At 33.5% G+C, this 22,887-nt stretch overlaps 1 protein-coding gene across 50 annotated transcripts in view; it reads right to left on the bottom strand.

Annotated features, from left to right (window-relative positions):
• ADGRL2 (adhesion G protein-coupled receptor L2) overlaps window positions 1-22,887 on the bottom strand; it is a 678,326-nt gene that overhangs the window by 133,120 nt on the left and 522,319 nt on the right. The gene's annotated exons all lie outside the window — the stretch shown is intronic.

Genomic DNA, 22,887 nt, shown 5'->3' with positions numbered 1-22,887 from the left:
AGGACATGTAACAAAAAATTGTCAAAATAAGCCAAAGTTATACAATTGCATAACTGCATACTTAAGAACAATCACCTATCACATGCTGAAAGTAGTTTCATAAGACAAAACCAAAAACAATAAAGAATAAAAAGAAAACTAAAGGCAAGGAAAATTTTAAAGTTAGAAGCAAACATTCTCCTCTAGTAAACTTTATTTCACAGCTTAAAGTCAGCATAGGCGTTGGCCCCCTTCCAAAATTTTTAAGAGAAGGGAACTTGAACCAAAGAAAATAACTAATTAGACCCAGAGGCGGACTCAGAGAATCCAAAATCCCAAATCTTGGGATTTCTAAAAATTTTATTTCCTCAAAGTACTTTCTGTGTCATGGGGTATTTTTCCAATGAACAGAGATCTAAGTGACTGAACTCATACATTATATGATTATAAAATTTGCTACATATAGTGCATATTTAAGACTTTCATGTACACTTAGACTTGAGGCCAGGTGCAGTGGCTCACTCTCTTAGAATCCCAGCACTTTGAGTGGGCAAGGCAGGAGGATCACCTGAGGCCAGGAATTCAAGACAAACTTGGGCAATACCGAAAAACCCTGTCTCTACAAAAATAAATAAGTAAATAAATAAAATAAAAATAAAGGTTTTTTTAAAAAAAGACTTCAAAGGAATTACCTGTTATTTAGTCTTTAAAATACAAAAAACCAGTGATGCATTTTTTATGAAACATTCCAAGAAAATGTTAGTTTCTGGAAGTAAGGATTTCTAATAATTTTTAATTATCTTTCCAATTTTCTATGATGTCTGAATTTGCTTGGAATTTAATAAAGTCCTTAAAAATACTTTAAATTTTAAAAGTATCATAAAAAATTAAAGTTTAAATGACAAATAATGATTATTAATTAAATAACATTAAAAATTTTATGTCAGGGCCAAGCACAGTGGCACATGCCTGTAATCCCAGCACTTTGGGAGGCCAAGTTCAGGATTTTGAGATTTTGAGCCCAGACTGGACAACATGGCAAGATCCTGTGTCTCTACAAAAAATCAAAAATTAGCCAGGGCACGGTGCTGCACACATGTAGCCCCAGCTATTCAGGAGGCTGAGGTGAAAGGATTGCTCAAGCCCAGGAGGTGGAGGTTGCAGTGAGCAGAGATCATACCACTGCACAAGACGCTGTCTCCAAAAAAAAAAAAAGAAAGAAAAGAAAAAAAGTTTTATTCTTTTTCATTCTCACATGAGAATTTCTAATGTAGAAGCAGAAGAGCAACACACACTACAATATTCAAACATTCAACACTTGAAAAATACTACACAATAAGAGATAAAATTAATAGCACTGAATTGACACACTATTTAAACAACACTTTCTTTTCAAATAAATATATTTATACAAAATGTCAGAACTGAAGTGGCAAATGTTTTAAAATAATCTGATGCTCAAATTATTAAAATGTAAAACTCAGTGACAAAATTTTCCTTTACCCTCTTAAACTGTCCATTATTTTCCATCTTTAATAGTAGCATCTTCTTAATCTTTCTACTTACCAAAATAATTTGAATGTTCAAATATAATTACTTAAATTCTAAACAATTTCATACAGGTATATACCAAAATTATACTCACTCAGTCAACACTGTCCAGTATGTAGAAAAAATAAATTATGATAGCTGTCATACAACTATAGAATGGCATGATAACACGCCATAACATAAAAATTTCCATAGTAGGCTGAAAATAAATCACAGCCAATAGAAAATAAGCACTCTAAATTACAAATGGCACATTTTATATTATGTCCAGGAAAAAATGGTAAATATGTCTACATTTTATTTCTTGTGTCTTTTATGTTTACATTTTGCAAATGATTTCTTTTCAGGACCTTTATACTTGGTATCATTTTTACGGTGTGCTAAATTTTCACAGTCCTTGATGTAAGTATTGAACCCCAATTCTGATACTTTAAGAATACTGACCCTGTGCAGTCTGTTGAGGCTGAATGTCTAAAGAGGTAAGGATATATCATGTTTAGAAAGACAGCAAAGATAGGAATAAGAACTACACTCTCTTAAGTCTTGGTTCTAAACATCTTTATACCACCTTTGTTCTTGCCCTAAGAGGAATTTTATAGGAACAGTAAAATGATACTCATTGTCCTTGGTTTCAGTTCTTCACACCACCAACTCCAAAAAGGTTGTATTTAGTAAAAACTGCATAAACATAGCATTTACTGAATGAAATAACAAATGACTTCATGAATAAATCAGATCAAGGAATAGTAGTACTATGGGCTCAGTTATTAATTCTGTGTCCTATGTGTTATTGGGTCTGGCTTTCCACATTTTGACATGTCATTTATAGAATTTCAAATTTTAGGTATGTAGCCTCAATCTAAATCAACACTGCCAGTATCCCCAAAAGAATAATACTGACTTTCAGTGGCCAGAACTAACTGCTTACACCTCAGACTTCTGGAGATTATATAATATTTAACTGTTATCCTCCCTGATTTCTTGTTGTATCTCCACTGATCCCATTGTAGTCATTTTTTTAAGTTTTCCTATTTCCCTAATCCTAACTAACCATGAATTTAAATTTCACATGTGAGATAAAATATATTCCCATACATTTTCAAGGGCCATTCTAAAATATCAGTATAAAAATAAAGATTTGGTTGATAGCAATAAGAGTAAAGAAGATTAACTGCTGTATAAATAAGATAAAAATTCCAAGATGGTTATATTAATGGTATACACAAGCCAATGATATTCTCTACAAAAATGCCACAAAATAGATTTGTAAAAATTTCTTCATGTATCCAATAATTTATTTAATATTGTCACATACCAAGAACCCAGAAATTTAAAATAAAAATAGTGCTATATTCAAATTATATATTTATGGATCAGGACCAAAATCCTTTCTATATAGAAGCTGTCAATGGATGTTGATTTGAGAGAAGAAGCTGGTGTATGAAAGTTGCTACCAAAAAGAACCATCTCTGGGCTGATAAACGCTTTTCTACTGAGGTGTCTACGCAATGCCAAAATATCTAGTCAATGCAATTATAATAGTTAAGTAAGCTGTCTGGCACCAGAAACAAAAGCGTATGTTGAACGAAACATCTTCCACTTTCTCACTCGGCTCTCAGCAGTAGACCTAGCTCATGTATAAACATTGCTTACACATTTATAAACCTTTAAAGTCATTTCCTTTTTACTTATATATGCATTGCTAAAATTATGCATGATTAAACCAGATACCACACTACATACATCTAGAAATATCCCAAATCTAAAATTACAAATGGATGTTCATTATTATGTAATTATAAAGCCTCATGAATTCTGCTGTGCCAGACATACCTGGAAATGAAGGAATCTCATCACTACATTATTGAGTTAACCCTGCCTAAGTCACCTAACTGTGCATAAATTTCCTTCCATACAAAAGTAACAAAACAACATAAACTTCACAGAGCTGTTGGAAGCATTATCCAGGACAATGAATAAAAAGCACCTAGTACAGTGATTAATATCCAGTGAGGGACTGACAAGGGCAGTCATTTGTTTTTAGATTTAAATTAAAAGTACAAAATAAGATACTAAAATCTAGTTATCTATATGTATCTATAATAGAGTTTCCCAAACTTCACTCACGTTTATAATTCAATGATTAAATAAAAATAATTAAAAATTAATATGCTAAGTTTCAGCATATTACTAATATTAATTGTATTGTTAATGGTAGTAACTTCATTAAACTAGGCTCACAAATTAGCCATCAAAACCATTTATATTGTATTTCTTATCTTGGTGAATTCATGATCCACCTTGACTCCTGACATTCATCACTCACCAGACCTAGATATATTTAATAAATTGCCATTTCTGCTGGTGCTCAGTTCATTCTAACTCAAATGATCTGCTAATAGGCACTGCTAAAGGGGGCAAAGCCAGCCTGACCAGGAGATCCTACCAGCAATCAGAAACAGCTGATTGAAAAAGTCATGGTTCTTTGACTCAAGGGCAATCAGTCCATGATCCTGAGAGCAGTGTAGGCTGTGGCTTCATACAAAAAGATGCAGCCCATGCGTTTCTCTTGTTCTCAGGAATTTGAACTGGGAAACATGAAGCAATTCCAGAGTTATAGAAACAGCTGCAGCTGACAGGGTGGCACAAGACTGGGTGAAGTACACCATATATCCTAAAACGAAACTGCAATGGGGGGAAAAGTTAAAACGCTGAGTTGAGGAAATAACCAGTTAGCTGATATTAGGCAGAAGCAGGTAGATAGAATGGGAATCCATGGGCCAAATAACTAAACAAGTAAACAGAGTCCCAGAAACACCTGCTGCTTCAGATTATGGATCTGTGCTAGATATGACCAATTGACAATTAACAATTCAGCTCAATTGACAACATACTCACATTGAAAAAGTATCAAACTTCCTGCTGGCAAGTAAAAAATATATTAAAAAGTTTTTTTAAAAAGTATCAAAATACTGATAAAATAATCACCTGAAACTGAATAGCACCTGCCTATTTTGCTTTACTTTTGTTTTTGTTTTTTTGTGGGGTTTTCTTCTTTGGAGAAAGGGTCTTGCTGCTGTGTGGCCCAGGCTAAGTGCAATAGCACCATCAAGGCTCATTACAACCTTGAACTACTAGGCTCAAGTGATCCTCCCATCTTAGCCTCCTGAGTAGCTGGGACCATGGGTGCATGACACTATGCCTGGCTAACTTTTTAAATTTTCTGTAGACACAAGGTCTTGTCTATGTTACCCAGACTGATCTTTAACTCCTGGCCCCAAGTGATCCTCCCACCTCGGTCTCCCAAAGTGCTAGGATTATAGGCATGAGCCACTGCACCTGGCCTTCTGCCTGCTTTAGACAAGCATGGACTTTCCAGTTTTGTATCACTTTTTTTTTTTTTTGGAGACAGAGACTCACTCTGTTGCCCAGGCTGGAGTGCAGTTGTGCAATCTGGACTCATTGCAACCTCCGCCTCCAAGATTCAAGCAATGCTCTGCCTCAGCCTCCCAGCAGCTGGGATTATAGGCACCCACCACTACGCCTGGCTAACTTTTGTATTTTTAGTAGAGATGGGGTTTCACCAATTTGGCCAAGCTTGTCTTGAACTCCTGACTTCGTGATCCACCCGCCTCAGCCTCCCAAAGTGCTGGGACTACAGGCGTGAGCCACCGTACCCAACCCAGTTTTATATCATTTCTTTATATCCTGCCTACTTCAATTGTTTATGTTAATTCCCTGGTCCCATAGGAACTTGTTCAATATTCTCACTGCCTTCAATAGTCAACCCATCCAGCCTGAAGAAATACTTCTAAAATAAAATTCTATAATCACCTTTGAAATTTTTCAATTATCATCTCTCACCTACATGAAAAATTCTAACTCTTCCACATGAGTAGTCTGGAGCTCCAACTTCACCCAGAGCTATCTTTTGCCACTCCTCACTTTCTGTACACATTGACCTATTTGCAATTCACCCTATTTCTTAATGGCAATATTTTTGCACACTCTACACCCTCTCCTGGAGTTCAGGAGAACTCTTCTCAATTGGTCACCTCTTGCTCATTCAGGTATCTCTGCTATTTGAGTTTCAGCTGAGTATGCCATTTATGCAGCTCTCTCTGGGTTCCCCTTTAGTTGTCATAAGGAACCACCACTATTGTTAAGTTCCTTAAAGTTGAGTAAGTTCACATAGCTGCTAAGTAAAAGTGTCAGAATTTGAACCACTGAATGTTACACCAAAACTTTCTGCCTTTGAGTATATTATACTTTCTTACTTTCCCATGAGATACTTGTATAAATGTAATTTCACTACACGATATGTCAGTGAAAGAAAACAGAGACCAAGTCAATACAAGTGACTACAATGCCTAATCCTAAATCAAAGCTGACAGGATAATTCCTGTGGTTCAGCAGTATCCCTGAAATTTGAGTGGCTGTAGAAATGCCATGACAACTTTCAGAGTCCAAGGGAAACTATAAAACATTTTCATAAAATCTTCATTTTGAGCACTTAGCATTTATCTTGCCATAATGCAAAGATGATTAGAAAACAGAAACAAAAAATTCAACCTATAATGGAAAATTCACTAAGAAAATTCACTGCCCATAGAATAGGCAAAAGACAGACCATAAACTCTTTTAAAAATATATTTATGACCAAAAAAATGACTAACAGAACTAATTAAAGGATAATTCTGTGATCCAACTCATTAAATTTCAAGAAAAGTAAGTTATAAATGCTTCAATTAGAGCATCCTGCTCAAATACTGCTTTAATTTGAGCAGTTCTTAGTTACATCTTGTGATATAAATTTATAAAGCATAAAATTATAAATTTTGTTCTCATTCATAGTATTATGAATTTCTTTTTTAAATAAAGACAGAAAAATAAAAACCTTAACTTTATGTTATAGTAAACCTTTTCAGTAAAACCACAAAGACTGAAGAAGCAAAAAAATCTTTAATATTTCTTTATTAAGACTTGATTTGCTTTCATTTTTTACAGTCTTGGAAAATTTCACTGCTCATTCACATAGGTTGCAAATCATAAAGTTTTTAAAGAGATTCAAAGATAAAACCTAATAAAATGTTCCAGTTTTCTTAAAAACACCAACTTCGACTTTTTGCCTTCACCAGCCAACAAACTACTGACAAGTATCATTCTCAGGACATTAGGGAGTAAAACCCTTGAAAGCAATCATCCTTTTCACACAGATGGATATAGGTGTTCTCAGTGTTCTGTATGGCATCCTCTTGCCACCTAAGCACCTGCAGTCTTACACTGTCCTGCTAGGCATTCCTAAAAACACCTGGGCAAGCTGTTTACTAAAAAAAAAACAGACATTGGAAGAGATGAAGGATAATTAGCAAATAAAACTATTCCTGGCACTCTCTTGACATTAGCGGAGAACAACGCTCCAAAGCCAGCACCTGGTGAAGGGAACTGCTAGATGTGATAATTTCAATTTACACATTCAGCACAACATTCTGTCTGCCTGTCAATGTGAAACAGTTTCCTATTCAGTGGTAACAGATACCCCAAAAGAATGCAGTGTCAAAATGCTGACATGAATTTTTTATGCACCAACTAGACCCTCTCCTCTGGACCAGCTGCATCTGCCTCTTCATTCTTGGAATGAACTGACAGTTCAGTTCTTTTTTCTGCTATACCAAAAAATGTTGATTTTTACAGGTTAAGTTTAAAGTATCAGATCTTCATATAGAATAAATACCAGTAAAATTTTTCTTAAGCACAGTTAAAAAATAATTTAATGAGCTAAAAAATTCATTGTGTTGGTGTATCTTTATTCACATAGTACAGTACTTCTCAGCTGTCAAAACCATAAAAGTATGTATTTCTAATAAACATAGAATTTACTGATTTTTTCTAAGTTAACAGGATGAGAACAGAAATAAGCCAGAAAGGCACACAGCTGGAGATAGCATAGTACATTTACAAATGCCAAATAAAAAGGAAAAGAAATTTTTACTCCAATTCATGGAGGTTCATTTCCTCCAAGTCTTTTCACATTTTTATTTCATAATGAACACACTTTGAAGAAGTATTATAAAAGGAGAGTTAAGTCGATGTTGTATCGGGGAGAATTTTCTTACTCTCTTCATTATTAAATGACAAATACAGCAACTATGGTTACAGAATATGGCTTTTCGTTAATTTTTTTCCCACATACCACATTAGATTGATAAATATCTCTTCCCATAAGAAGTTACATCTTTCTCTTACCAGGTGGTTACCTGGAAGATTATTAATTTGTTCTAATGATGCAGCAACACTCCTCCTCTTCTATTTGCCTTATGAAACAGCAATACATTCTTTTCAGTTACTTTCAGTGGTGCCAAACTTTCATTTTTAAAGTGGACTGACTTTCTAAAATAAATGTAAACCATTCAGGAATAAAGCTTGACAAGATAATGCTTTCATTTGAGAGATACCACTATTGTTTTAAAACCAGATGATAATGAACTATTACTATTAGATGTTAGGATTAGAAACTAGCACTTCTGAAACCTCAAATCCATGCTGAACATTTTCAATGAGAAATTCTTAAGGTTTTTTTTTTTTTTTTTTTTTTTTTTTGAGACGGAGTTTCACTTCTGTTACCCAGGCTGGAGTGCAATGGCACGATCTCGGCTCACCGCAACCTCCGCCTCCTGGGTTCAGGCAATTCTCCTGCCTCAGCCTACCGAGTAGCTGGGATTACCGGCACGCGCCACAATGCCCGGCTAATTTTTTTGTATTTTTAGTAGAGACGGGGTTTCACCATGTTGACCAGGATGGTCTCAATCTGTTGACCTCGTGATCCACTTGCCTCGGCCTCCCAAAGTGCTGGGATTACAGGCTTGAGCCACTGCGCCCGGCCGAAAAATTCTTGTTTTCTGAGCAAACATTTTAGTTACACAAAGTACTTGAGGCTATTCTAGAATAGGTCATGGTTGTACAGATTATAATAATTTTTTAATTCACCATTCTAAGTCAGATGCTTTCCTCTTCAAAATTAATAATATAAAAAAATACATCCTATAGTTGTACTGTGTATTGATTGACCACAATTTCTACTAAATATAGAATTGGCTAATTTTTTTTCTAAATTAGACACGGAAGGTAAATCATAAATTCATTTACAAATGTAAATAGAAAACAAGAAATTCTGACTGCCAGAATACATACACACACACACACACACACACACACACACATATACACACACAAATTTAAGTGGCTATTTTATGACAGTTTCCCCCAAAAAGCTATGAATTTTAATATTATAAGCTATAAACATGTTAACATAAAGTAATTAGGAATAAAAAGAGCTGAAGTCATTAAGAACCAAAAAAGTAATATATTTTCAGGTGTGATGTATAAATCTATACATCACTGTAATAAAATACATCATTGTCCATTATGAAGATAAAATTTCCTCCTTAAATATTTAAGCTAAAATCAGAGAAGGATTTTCTAGTTAATAAAGAATTCACAAGACAAGATCACAAGTATTTCCTAAACTACTAGAGATATTCATTACTCATCATTTTTAACTGATGCCTTCATAATTACTTATCTTCTACAACATATTCTCAAACCACAGAATGCAAATGGCAATATTAGCTGGGTTCATCAATGGATTCTAAGAAGGAAGCTCCATATTTAGGGAAGAGAAGCCAATGTTAGCTGACTTAAGTGTAAGTTATTACCATCCAGGTAATTTAAACAACTACTAAAGTCTCATAATAAGGATTGAGGCTACAGTCAGTAACTACGGTTTGCTACAATTAAGTTTTAAAATATACTTAAAGTATATTTAGCTGTTAATCCTAAGGACTGTATTCCTGCAAGATAGGCTCTATCTATGCATTTATGGATACTCCTTTGTTTTCGATATTTATAAACTAACCATATTGCTTTTGAGTGTTCATTAGTGAAATTCCTGATCTATAAATTAAGTATGTATTTAAAATAGTACCAAGAGCTTTGGTACCAAGTCTCTTTCCATGTGCTTCTCAATCATTTAAAATAGTTTCGAATGCCTAAGCACTATGAAAAACATAGAAATAAATAAAACACTGTGCCCAACTTCAAGCAATTAGCTAAAACATATAAAGGAGGTGTAAGAGGTATCAACAGCGACAACAACAAAACCTTACAGAAAAGAAGTACCTATATATTGCTCTGACCAATAGAAATGTATTTTAAATTTATTTTCTCAGTCACATTAGTCACATTTCCAGTGTTCAATAACCACTTGTGGCTTACTGTATTGGACTGTACTGTGCTGCTACATAAATTCAGAGGATTTCTGTTTAGATAAGAAAAAGCCTCCTAAAGGTTACTAGCTTTCAAAAAGTATACTAAAGAAGAAAAAGGAACTGAATAGGTCGAAGAGTGAATTTACTGGCATTGTTTTCAAGGAGTATATAGCTTGGTTGATGCTATGGAAGAAAAACCTCACTTTTCGAGGTCTGTAAACTTTATGCCATGCCTTTAAGATTTTGTGTCACTTAGTGAAAAATAGGTCACAGAATTGACTAGATTAAAGGAAATAATGAAAATATCAAGTATAAAAGACAATGACTCACATGTTGTCGACATTCAAAAACCGAAAGAAGGGGTAAAAAAGGAGGAGAAAAAGAGGACAAAGAGAACTTAAACCAGTACTAAGACAAGATACAAAACAGACCTGCTGCCTCTTAATTCACTAGAATAGACTGATATTAGACAGGTATAAGACTCTAATGAAATGTTATGGTTAAGCCTCAAAATGATCTATGAATGCTGGCAAACGCTTTTTTTAATACTGTGCTCCAGCACCTAGATTAGTAAGAACCAAAGTACCATCTACCAGTAATGGGTAATTAAGTTTAAAGTAGCTTTCATTCTGGTACGGGTGTTTAAAATCAATGTGGCTGTTTCTAGTGGGGAAGAGTATTGCAACAGGACGAGTCAAATATTGAGTCTATCTACTGACTATAGCACAGTGTCAACCATATTGTGTCCTTGTACTTCTTGATATATAGCATTTCAAAGTGTTCAACTGAAATGTATTCAAAAATACAGAATTAAAGAGGTACTAGTCATTCAGGTTATTTATTTGTATTTCTATTCTAAATCTATGTATTTAAAGGTGTCAAACTATATATAAAGCAAATAAACATTATTTAGGGAGGTGTCCATCCACTGTGACAATCTGTCGACACCTTTAAAGTCTTACTCCTTTACCAAAAATACAATCTTAAGGCATTTTTATATACTTATCAGTATTACAAGAAAGTTAATCGTCCTAAAAGACCAAAATATTATTTGAAATCAAATTCAGATTAATCTTTTTTGGACAAAATTACTAGAAACATTTGTTTGGACCTTGTCTGAAGGGTTTCAATTTTACGTCATTCCATTTTAACTTGTCTATAATCAGTTGAACAAAAGTACTTTATGTAAAATGATTCTTTTAGTTGCCTTAGCTACAAATCCCTGCAGGATACTATAATTGAAATCTACTCACGTAAGTTAGGAATAATTAGGGCCCCAAATTAAACCAAACACAAAGTTAATTCAAATAGTCAGCTGCTGTCATTTAAATGGTTACGGGGTTTTATTGTTGCTTAACATTTCTGAATGCTTTTAAGTATACTTTGTTCTTCTAGTCTGTATTTAGTATTTCAGTACAAATAGAAATGGGATTAAGAAGCAAAGATTCACCAGCCTTTCAAATGGACTCACACCTACATCCAGTCTTTTGTCACTGAAGGTTTTCCACTCAATCAGTGCTATCAGTCAATTAACAACTCTGTTGAAAGAATGGAGTGACAGCTCTCAAAGGCAAGTTTTCTGGTAAATAAAGCAAGATCACAGAATCTACAGTGAGTGCCATTAATACAACAAAAGCAGGAGCTTTTGAAAGCTAACAGGGATGGTTTCTATTTGCTTAACTCTAAAACAAAGCAAAGGATTAAACGAGCTTTCTATTGTAAGCAAACAAAAGGGAAAAAATAATGCCCAAAACACATACCTGAAGGATGGGCTCAGGAGGCCCATGCCTTTTAACTATTTTAATGATGACTGATAATCAGTCTGAATTGATAACTAAATACAGTAGAGTTACAATTCTTGTTATAATTGTTGCAGGTTTTCAGTGTTCTAATAGTTAATGGTTCTCAGCACTAGCTGGTAACTTCAAAGATAAATTGTGTTATTTAAAAAATATATGCTTATGGCTGTAAACTTTTGAAGATTATTTGAAAGTTGGAGTGTTAGCATGATTGGTCTTCCTGTACTATACACAATTTTCACTAAAAGACAAAGTAAATCTTGACATAGTTCTTTATCTAAAATGGTAATAAACATTAAGAAAATTCTGACATAAATTAGCTCTTGATAATTACCATTAAGTTATGCAATGTTTAGCAATATAAAGTACACTTTAAATTTTCTTGAGTAACATCCTCATGAGATGGGAAAATATATTAATGATCTGAAGCTAAATATAAAGTTCTACAGCAAGAAAACTGGACTGGCAGTTAAGCAGAGCTTGACAAACAATCTGCAGGCCTTAGTTTCTTCTGCAAAATGAAAAATTCTACACTGCTAAATACTTTAATTCCACCAAAAAAATCAAAATCCAAATACTTTCACCTCTCAGGTACCTATATAGAATCTCTATATTAAAACTAACTTACTTTTCGGAGGTTTAAAAGGCTGAAGAGTCTAATAAACTTCATTAAGAAATAAGTTTACTTTATAATTGATTTTATTGTAAAATTAAAACAAAGTATATCAGCACCCTATCTTTGCCTCTAAAAGAAAAGGGAAAAGGAGATTGTGTCCACTAATAAAGAGAAAGAAGAAAATCTACAAAGTGATAAACTCACACAGATAACCTTAGGTAGAGAAAATATATTTAGTCATTTTTAATGACCAGTTAACAATCAAGTACTTCCATCCTATACTCTTGATGCTAATAAGTCAAGGAATTAATACTTAAGTGAAAACAACAGTTGTTAGTTGTTCAAATATATTGAATTTGAAAAATAAGTGTAACAAAAATAAACTTTTTCTAAATAAAACATACACTTTGTATTACATGATTTTATAGTGTTACTTTAAATAATTTGTATTAAAATGCTATTAAAAACACTGTTTTGGTGTATGATAGAGTGAAAGTAGGACAGATCAACAGGGAATAGAGGGAAATATTAGGGAGAAAGGGTCAGGCTGCATTTTGCTCAGGGATTTTTCAAAACAACTCACAAGATAAAAGGTCAATAGAAAGGATATAAAATAGGATTAGAAGTGCAACAAAATATAAAAATGTTCAGTAAAGTTTCAAGGTAGCTTAGTTCCTTTTTTAATAAAATGAGTTATATAACTGAAAGTGATATTATTTCTATATTTTGACTATGGTTGTTTGGTTTAAAACAAACCTGGATTTTCAACAGTGGAAGTCACTGTCACGTAAAATCTCATTTTCTAGACTCAACATTTTAATAACCAAAACTCCGTAATATAGATGTCCTCTCACAGACCAGCAACCTCAGCATCACCTGGGAGCTTATTAGAAATGCGGAAGGCCCATCCCAGATTATTGAGGCAAGAATCTACATTTTAACTAGATCCCTGAGTGATTTATATGCACATTCAGTTTTGAGGGGCATTGTTCTATATAAATAAGATGTTTAAAATCCAGCATGACCTCCATCAGCTTTCTAGGGCAGCTGTACACATCTCTTCCTGAGTCTTTCCTCTCTCTGGATCTTAATACACATTCTTTCCTTTCCTAAATGAGCTTTCCTGCCCGTGCAATGGGTTCCATTTCCCTTCCTTCCACCTGGAAACAAATTCAGGTATTCAACAAATCTACTAAAAGCAACCAAACAAGAAAACTGTAAAAAAAAAAAAAAAATACTTTGCTTAAACCAGGAAATACACTTAACCCACAGCACCGGTCTCCTTCACTTTACTTACCAATTTTTTTAAAAGCCTGTCAACATTGCCTCATCACAGCATTCTACCATATAAAAGTGGCCTCTTAAAATCCAACAGGCTTTCTATTGTAATGTGTAACTAATGTAAGGAAGTCTCTGACTTGTATTAACATACCATACTGCCTCTAACCAAAGCCTAAACTTAGTACAGGCATTATCTACCACCTGGCTTCTATGAAGAGAAAAAGAAGAATCAGTAAGGGAAGAGAGAACTAATTAATGATTAATACACACAGACAAATACACACCAATTAGATACAAATAGATGGGTACAAGAATAGTAAAACACACCCTGTAAATATGCAACAAAATAAGAATTGTACTTGGATCCCTTTTTTAGATTAAATCCCTGTGCAAAAGAAAACTAGGCTTCATATGAATCCCTCCTTTTTTTTTGTTCCAGAAAATTCTGTTTCTTGAAACACCAAAATTCCTAAAATTCAGAACTTCATCTTCATGGTGGGATATTTTAATAAATAGTCATGTTTTAGCTTCTCTCAGCTGTTTAACAACACAAAAACCCTTAAAATAAACTTTATTAAATATGAGATAAAAATCATTAGAGACGAGCACTGATATTAGAAGAGCAGTGACATTTTCATTCACAGTTCAATCTGTATAAACAGTGTTTTATTTCTACTGTTTTTACTTTATTTTTCTTCTTTCCACCATCATCCAGCATCTCTTTTAATTTGGCTACGTTCCAACTTCAACTAATTTGTTGGTTAAAATTTAATTCTTACCAGTTGGTTTAACATTAGTTCACTTCATTTTAAATTAACTGACCAAAGACCTTAGATCTCACCTTATAAAAACGTTAATTCCCAATGAATTAAAAATTTAAATGAAAATATTTAAGAGCTACAGGGAAATGCAAGTGAATAAATATTTAACCGAGATCAAGATATGCATTTTTAAGCATAAAATTAATGAAAGATCTCAGAAAAGAAAATAACTATACAAAAAAAAGGGAAGAAAAAGGGGTGCAAGAATGCAAATATAACAATATCTTGACAATTGTTAAATCTGCAATTAGTGTTATACTACAAATCTCTCTCTTCTGTTTGAAGATTTCATTAAAAATCTAAACAATGTAAATTAAACTAAAAGGTAAACAAATAGATTTTCATAATAAAAATGACAAAAGGGGATTTCATCAATAAATTGTAAAAAAAAAATAATAATAAAGTATTAGCAATATAAACAGAAAAGTTAGCCAAAGCAATTAACAGAAAATTCGTATCAAAATGACAACTGACCAATAAATAAATCTACAAAAAATGTTTTTGTCCTCAGAAGTATCCCCCAAATTACAAATTTAATTTTTAACAGATTCCCTTTTCTACACATAAAAGTGTTAATTATTTTTAAAATTTAAAATCAATGCTGGTAAAGTACATGGGTTTACATACTGGTTATCAATGTGTGCACATAGGTTATCCCTTCAGAAAAGCCAGTTTGGAAGATGTCTATATCTCCTGTATAATTATCAGAATTCTAGAATTCTAGTCTCAAGAAATAATCAGTTGTGAAGGAAAAAAGTATATATAGTATGTATTTTACTTATATTTGAAAGAAATTAAGTACAAATGGCTGGCAAGTAGAAAAGGAGGATTAAAAATTTTGTATAATTAAATAATAATTACAATGCAGCTGTTAACATTCATTATCTAAATATATAAGGGCACAGTAATGCCATTTCTGATAATTAAAAGTGAAAAATATAAATATAAGAGTATATGTAGATGAATAACCTAATTTCGTTTTTATACATAATTGGGCTTTATCCATAAGAAGTATGTGTATAAGGTAAAAAAACAGAAAGGAAATGTGCTGCAGCATAACAAAGTCACAGAATTATGAACCTTTTAAAAGTTTTATCTTAATTTTTTAAATTTTCTCTTTCCTCATGAAGATGTATTACATTCAAAATCAGAAGAAAAAAAAACACTTTTAAGAAAAATAAGCCCTCAAAGCAAGAATTACGGCAGACATAAAAGTCAAACTCAGGAGAGTCCCATGCTGATAAGAAGAGATTATAAATGTTGTTTCTGCTTCCTGAAGTGCTGATACGTTATTCCCTTCTCAGCTTTACATTTTAGCCAAGAGATCCCAAGGCTGGGACTAGGTATTCTCCTGGAATCACTTCTGTCAAGTTGACAAAAGGAGTTCAGGAACAGGGTTGAAAGATGCCATGAGATATTCACTAATCCACATTGATGTCTAATATGTGTAGCCTGCATGGCTGTCATATGTCATTCTTTGTCTTGCAGAAGAGGGGAAAAGAAAATAAAGAGTACCATGGAATACCAAGCATATGTTTTAGTAAGACACTCCCTTAGTAATATGGCAGATAAATCAGTTTTTTGAGATACAGCAGGTTCTACAATAGTCTTCAGATGTATTCAATCACTTGTATTATCTTATTCTCTATTATCACAAGCTATATTAAAAAATTAAAAAGTGTATTAATTCAAAAGATGAAGAGCTTCATCAATGGTGAAATTAATGAATAATGAGAAATTAAGAGAATTACAGTTCCACAAAATTAAGGTGCTCTAAATGCCTCCTGTGCTTTTAATTAAGCTACCTGTACTATACTATTGATTCTTTCAATGTGTAATGGCAATTGTGTAAATGCCTAATACGCATGTAAAATCTGTATTTCTAAAATTCACTCTAGTATGGAAGAGCTAATAACCTCTTTCCTTTTAGTAAATTACTATTTAATAACAAATTTATTTTATGAAATATTTGATATGGTCTTTTCTGTCAGAAAATGGAGGCTTACAGGAATTAAACAGCCACACAATGTTTTTGAGGTCTGCTGGTTAACTGTTGTGAATGGCATACATATGTGAAACACTTTTCCACCAATAATAGGCCTATGGATGAATCCACACAAATTGTGGACAAACAAACTTTTTCCATGAATAAAGAGAGGCAAAAGAGGATGGAATCAAGGAAAAATATCAACAATCAAGCACTTGAACTTTATCTTCATTTATGAAACTTGGCATATTCTGACACTAAATATTGGTATTGAAGATGACCAAAGTATAATTCAAATTAACTTTTGAAAAGATGCCAGTATGTCCTATTAAGCTTAATTTTATTTTTGGCAATTTTGAGTGACATTTGAAACATAATTACCTTCATCTTCAATGCTGATTGTGATACTTTAATGATTTGATTTTTATAAGAGAAGAAACAACATCATACAATTTGTAAAGGCATAAAGATTTATACTTTTAAAACTGAAATTTCACTACCTATGGAGAAGAAAGCTACTGCACTCAAATTACAATATACTCATGAAACACAATAAATATCTAAATTGTCCTAAGACCAATGCAGTTATTTTCTTGTTGGTCTAAAGTAATAACATAAAATAATTTTTTGGCCGGACACGGTACCTCACTCCTGTAATCCCAGCACTTTGGGAGGCTGAGGCAGGCAGATCACAAGGGTCAGAGTTTGAGACCAGCCTGGCCAATATGGTGAAACCCCATCTCTACTAAAAATACAAAAATTAGCCAGGTGTGGTGGCAGACGCCTGTATTCCCAGCCTTGGGAGGCTGAGGCAGGAGAATCGCTGGAACCCGGGAGGCAGAGGTTGCAGTGAGCTGATACCACACCACTGCACTCCAGTCTGAGTGACAAAGCTAAACTCCATCTCAAATAAAAATTTTTAAAAAAGAATAATTTTTTAAAAATGTATTGCTTTAGATGGATGTTTATTTGTGAATTTAAAAAATAAAGTTAACATTTGCTATGCAGAAAGCACAGATATACAATTCCTATTAATTTAATGGGAGTTATGACTCCCATTAGGTTTACAGCAAATCCCCAAGTACCTTGCTGAAAATTTACCTCCTAGACTTCAACGAATCAAATATACTGATGTGAACAAAAGTAATCAATTGTTAGATTGGGAAATCTGAAATCCCCACAGTAAGTCAATTCAGTGTTATCATAGCAATGGCCATATAGTTATTCTTAACAAGAACAGAACAAGAGTATCATAGTGAAAAGAGACAAACTGAAGGAAGAGTTTTAAGAGCTCTACTAAACAGAGCATTTATCCCTAACAGGAAAAATACGTTTTTTTCAAATTTGGTGTAATTTTTCAAAAATTTTTTTCTGAATACACTGTTGAAAAGAGAAAAAAAAAATCCCTTTTTGAAGACTAAAGTTATTCTTGAGAAGCCTAATCAGAGGAATAAAGAACAATCTGCAAAGATATAGACACTAACTCCCAAGAAACAACTGGCTACTAACTTCTGAATCATAACCAATAAACTCATCATTTTTTTCCAAAAATACTTTTGAAAAAGTTGTATCATGTCTACACGCATGCACCCCTACCCTCACCACAACCACCCTTACACACACATATGATATGCAGTGGCTCTTATAAGTGTGATGCTGAGCAACACCATCAGCATCACCCTGCAATTTGTTGGAAATGCTAACTAATGCTTCCGCCCCATCCCACATCTTCCAGGTGATTCCGCTGCACCTGAAGTTTGAGAACCACTGCAATACTTTATTCCATATCCATGCTGTTCTGTCTCCTTAGATTATTTTTTTCCTTCATCATCATGCTCACCACTGCCTTTAACAGCTTACTCAGCTTATATGGACACGCAGCTCACGTATGATCACCACTTCCAGCTACGAGAATTTCCTGACATACATCCAACTACTGCTCATCCCAATGCCTCTGTGAATATCAATATTATGGCACTTATCACACTCTTATTACAACTGCTCATTGTCCTTTCCCTCATTATACAGACTATGAACCTATTCAAAGATTTATCCTGTTTATGTGCCGGCTATGGATTGAGTGTTTACTATAAGCCCGGCATTGTTTAGGCACTTGAAGACATCAATGAACAACAACAAATTATCCATGCCCTTCTGAAGCTGGCATACTGTGTGTGTGTGTGTGTGTGTGTGTGTGTGTGTGTGTGTGTGTGTCTGTGTGTCTGTGTGTACATGTACATATATACAAGTATGTGTATATATGTACAGATTTTGTTAAATGTGTGTGTAAATCAAAGAATGAAAGAAAAAAGGAGGAATGAATACAGTAATCTGAATTATTTTAATCTTTCTTAAATTAAACCTTGGAGAATAAAGTTACTAATCCTTCTACCAAATTCAGACTATTCTGAAGGAAATACCTATATGCCAGAAATGGTTTTCACTACTTCTTATTTAATGCCTAAGTCTGCCTTTTTTTTCTTCTACCCAAATAGGAAAAAGACCCTATAGACACATATTTTTTTTGAGACAGAGTTTCATTCTTGTTGCCCAGGCTGGAGTACAATGGTGTGATCTTGGCTCACCACAACCTCCACTTCCCGGGTTCAAGCAATTCTTCTGCCTCAGCCTCCCAAGTAGCTGGGATTACAGGCATGCCCCACCACCCCCGGCTAATTTTGTATTTTTAGTAGAGATAGGCTTTCTCCATGTTGGTCAGACTAGCCTGGAACTCCTGACCTCAGGTGATCCTCCAGCCTTGGCCTCCCAAAGGGCTGGGATTACAGGCGTGAGCCACTGTGCACAGCCCCAAACATGTATTTTTCAGAGCGATAGCATTAACTGAAGTCAGTATTAAATGTACTTAGGGAACTTAAAAGCAGAGTGAAAACTTGCAAGAAACTATTTCTACAACTGTGTTATTATATTTTCTGGATTTATATAAACTAAATACATAAAACTGTTTCTGGCATATCTCACATTTGTACCTGGTGTTAACATTTTTCTTTAAAGTAAAGATAACCAACAATATAATTTGAGGTAATTAAGTAAAATTTTGACTAATAAAATCTAATTACATATTCACTGCATAAAGAATTCAACCTGAAATCCACATTACCAATTTTGCTGAAGTACTATTATTTGTAACTTGTTACTTGAGCAAGACTTCATATGACTGACTTACGCTTGCCAAGGCTCCATTATATAGCATAATTTAATTATCTAGGACACAGAAATTCAATTTACTTTCTACTTACTGACTATGCTTATAAAAATTGGCCAAAAGAATCAAAGCATATCAGTCTCTCAACAAAACAGAAATTTAAAGAGTTTGAGATTGGTTCTCTAGAAATAAAATCAATTATAAGAAAAATTTACAAAGTATTTTGAAAGTTTGGTCTGTATAAAATCATTTTTATTTGAAAATTCTAAACATAATGTTCAAAAATACACTGTAGGAAAGGCTTAAAAATATATAAAATATTAATCCTATTTTAAAGAAACAGGTAAATTTTAATGGGTAAGACTTGATTCTTACAGAAACAGGTAAATTTTAATGGGTAAGACTTGGTTCTTATAGAAACAGGTAAATTTTAATGGGTAAGACTTGGTTCTTATAGAAACAGGTAAATTTTAATGGGTAAGACTTGGTTCTTATAGAAACAGGTAAATTTTAATGGGTAAGACTTAATTCAAGATAGATAGAGATAGGCAGATAAAACAAAGCTTTCTATAATTAGCTTTTACCATGTTAAAACTTTAAAAATTCTTAGCGATTTGCTCTTTTATTTGTATACAAAATACGACATTTACAATGTTTGCCTGAACACAGAGTAAGTCCTTATGAATTTGGAAATGTACATCTCATTATGTACAGATGTAAACCAAATCCAAAATTATGTGAAGCCTTTAAAATCACATATCAAGGTAAAATACAACTGTAAACAGGAGGAAAAAAAAGGTTTAAAAAGAAAGCCATATCCCTTGGCTATTCTACTATATATATATGCTTGTTTTTTAAACAAAATCTTAATTAGTTGCCATTGCTTAAAAATCCTAATGTTTGGTTTCTACTGAAAGTCTGAAAACTGGAAAAACCAAGCAAACTACTAGAATGGTAATCACAGGTCCTCAAGGCACCAACAGGTATTTAAGGTTTCAATCCCTGCACAAGACCATGAGCCTCTCAAGAGTAAGAACTGTGCTTTCACGCATGTTTATAGCAGCACAATTCACAATTGCAAAATTGTGGAACCAACCCAAATGCCCATCAATCAATGAGCGGACAAAGAAACTGTGGTGTGTGTGTGTGTGTGCACGCGTGTGTGTGTGTGTGCACGCGTGTGCATGCGTGTGTGTGTATGGAATACTACTGAGCCATTCCAAGGAGTGAATTAGCATCATTTGCAATGACCTGGGTATGACTAGAGACTATTATTCTAAGTGAAGTAACTCAGGAACGGAAAACAAAACATCCCATGTTCTCACTGACAGGTTGGTTCTAAGGCATGAGGACAAAAAGGCATAAGAATGATACAATGAACTTAGGGGACTTGGGGAGAAGAGTGGGACGGGGCAAGGGATAAAAGACAACATATATGGTACAGTGTTTACTGCTCGGGTAATGGCTGCACCAGGATCTCACAAATCACCAAAAAACGTACTCAGGTAACCAAATACTACCTGTCCCCCAATAACTAACAGCGGGGCAAGGGATAAAAGACAACATATATGGTACAGTGTTTACTGCTCGGGTAATGGCTGCACCAGGATCTCACAAATCACCAAAAAACTTACTCAGGTAACCAAATACTACCTGTCCCCCAATAACTAACAGAAAAATAAAAAATAAAACAAAAAAAGAACTGTGTCTTGTGCATTATATTTTCCTTGTGTATTTTTGAATCCTAAGCATGCAGCTCAATTTAATCACTCAGTAATTGAGGAAAGAGGGAAGAAATGATCTAGGAAAACTTATTTGAATTTATCTGCAAGAACCTAGGAAATGGTACAAAAAGAACTAATCTCTATCAGATGTTAAAAGGCCACAATCATGTAAGGTCCCAGAAAATAACACAATGGCTGAGTGGTTAAATTTCTATATGCCTTCCTATGCCTTCTTACCTAACATTGATTGGCTTTCTCTATAGGTGTTCACAGAGTATTATCTGCTTTCTGACAATAAAGAACTATCATGTCATGTAAAACTTTCTAAGAGAAACCCATCTGATGCTGGATCAAAGATATAACAGTGTGTATTAAATGTGTATACTCTTAAAATTAGCCATATGGGTTCATCCCAGGTTCTTTTTACCCGTAGGAGGGAAGTGCTTCAGAAGCAGTACCCCCTGGCCTTATGCGTCAAAAATGAAATTTCTCCTAAGAGCAGATATGAATACTGACCTGATAGATGACACTGAAAATAAAGCTGCAGTATCTCATGAAAAAAGTCTCTGTTTGCTACCCCCACCCCCATTGAGTTAAACTACTGTGCAAGCAAAGTGGTCTCTAACTTGATTGAAAATTTTTTCATTATGTGGACTAATGAGCCATTGGCCTACACCTGGAATCTTTTTTAAATGTATTAAAAACATTCAAACATAACAGCAGCAATTCAGTTAGGTTCCTTTTCCCCAAAAATGATAGGCAAAATAATCAGACTACACACAAGATTTTCATAACAATCCAAGCTGGAAATTTGTATTATTTAACACAATTCTTGTTCACGGTTTGTCACTGTCTTATTCATTCAGACATATTACATATCATGTTAGATATGATATATCTTCAACTCTAAAGCAAAGAGCAATGCCATCTGAAAATAAAATATTAACCGAAAGATTGTAACTTCCAAGTGTGACTTAAATCCAAGTGAACACTATTTATTTTCTGAACACAGAAATTCTTATTTTAGGTATTTCTAAATTGGTTATTTAAATTATATTACATTATATCAATATATTGAATGTAGATGACTGGAGAGACAAGGAGAACATGATAAAATATAACTCTGGAACAAGCAATTCAAGTAAAATTTGGCAAAATTAAAATGTTAACATTTTGAAGCTTATTACAAAGACAGTGAAACAGTACGCTTCTATTAGTCGACAGAATGCCCCTTCTCCATCTATCATTTTAATAATAGGTATAAATGAGATCACTTAAAAGTACATATAAAATAAATTTTTAAATTCTTAAACTTTTTTCAAGAATATTTAATAGAAATTTTTTGAAATCCATTATATTTTACATGCATTTCTCAAAGATTTTATACCCTTCACAAATTTTACAAATTAATACATTTTCATGCCAATAACTGCCACCATCAACTAGCTATAAAATTTATACATCTTAGCTCCATAATAACTTCTAGCCTGCTCTAAAAAAACACCTGGATGTGTACTGTTTTCATAAGGAAAGAATATTTAAGACTAAAAAAAAAATGGATACCAGAAATCTATAAAGTAGTTAATAAATGATGGTTCCAATTATTTCATTAGGCTTCAAAAGTATATTTACTCTTTTAAAAATCAGGTCTGAATTGAAAACTACCCTCATATTACTATTTCTAGATTTTAAAAAATTT

This window comes from Callithrix jacchus, chromosome 7 (genome assembly GCF_049354715.1).
Source record: "Callithrix jacchus isolate 240 chromosome 7, calJac240_pri, whole genome shotgun sequence".
Taxonomy (NCBI): domain Eukaryota; kingdom Metazoa; phylum Chordata; class Mammalia; order Primates; family Cebidae; genus Callithrix; species Callithrix jacchus.
This window is presented reverse-complemented; position numbering and strand designations above follow the sequence as displayed.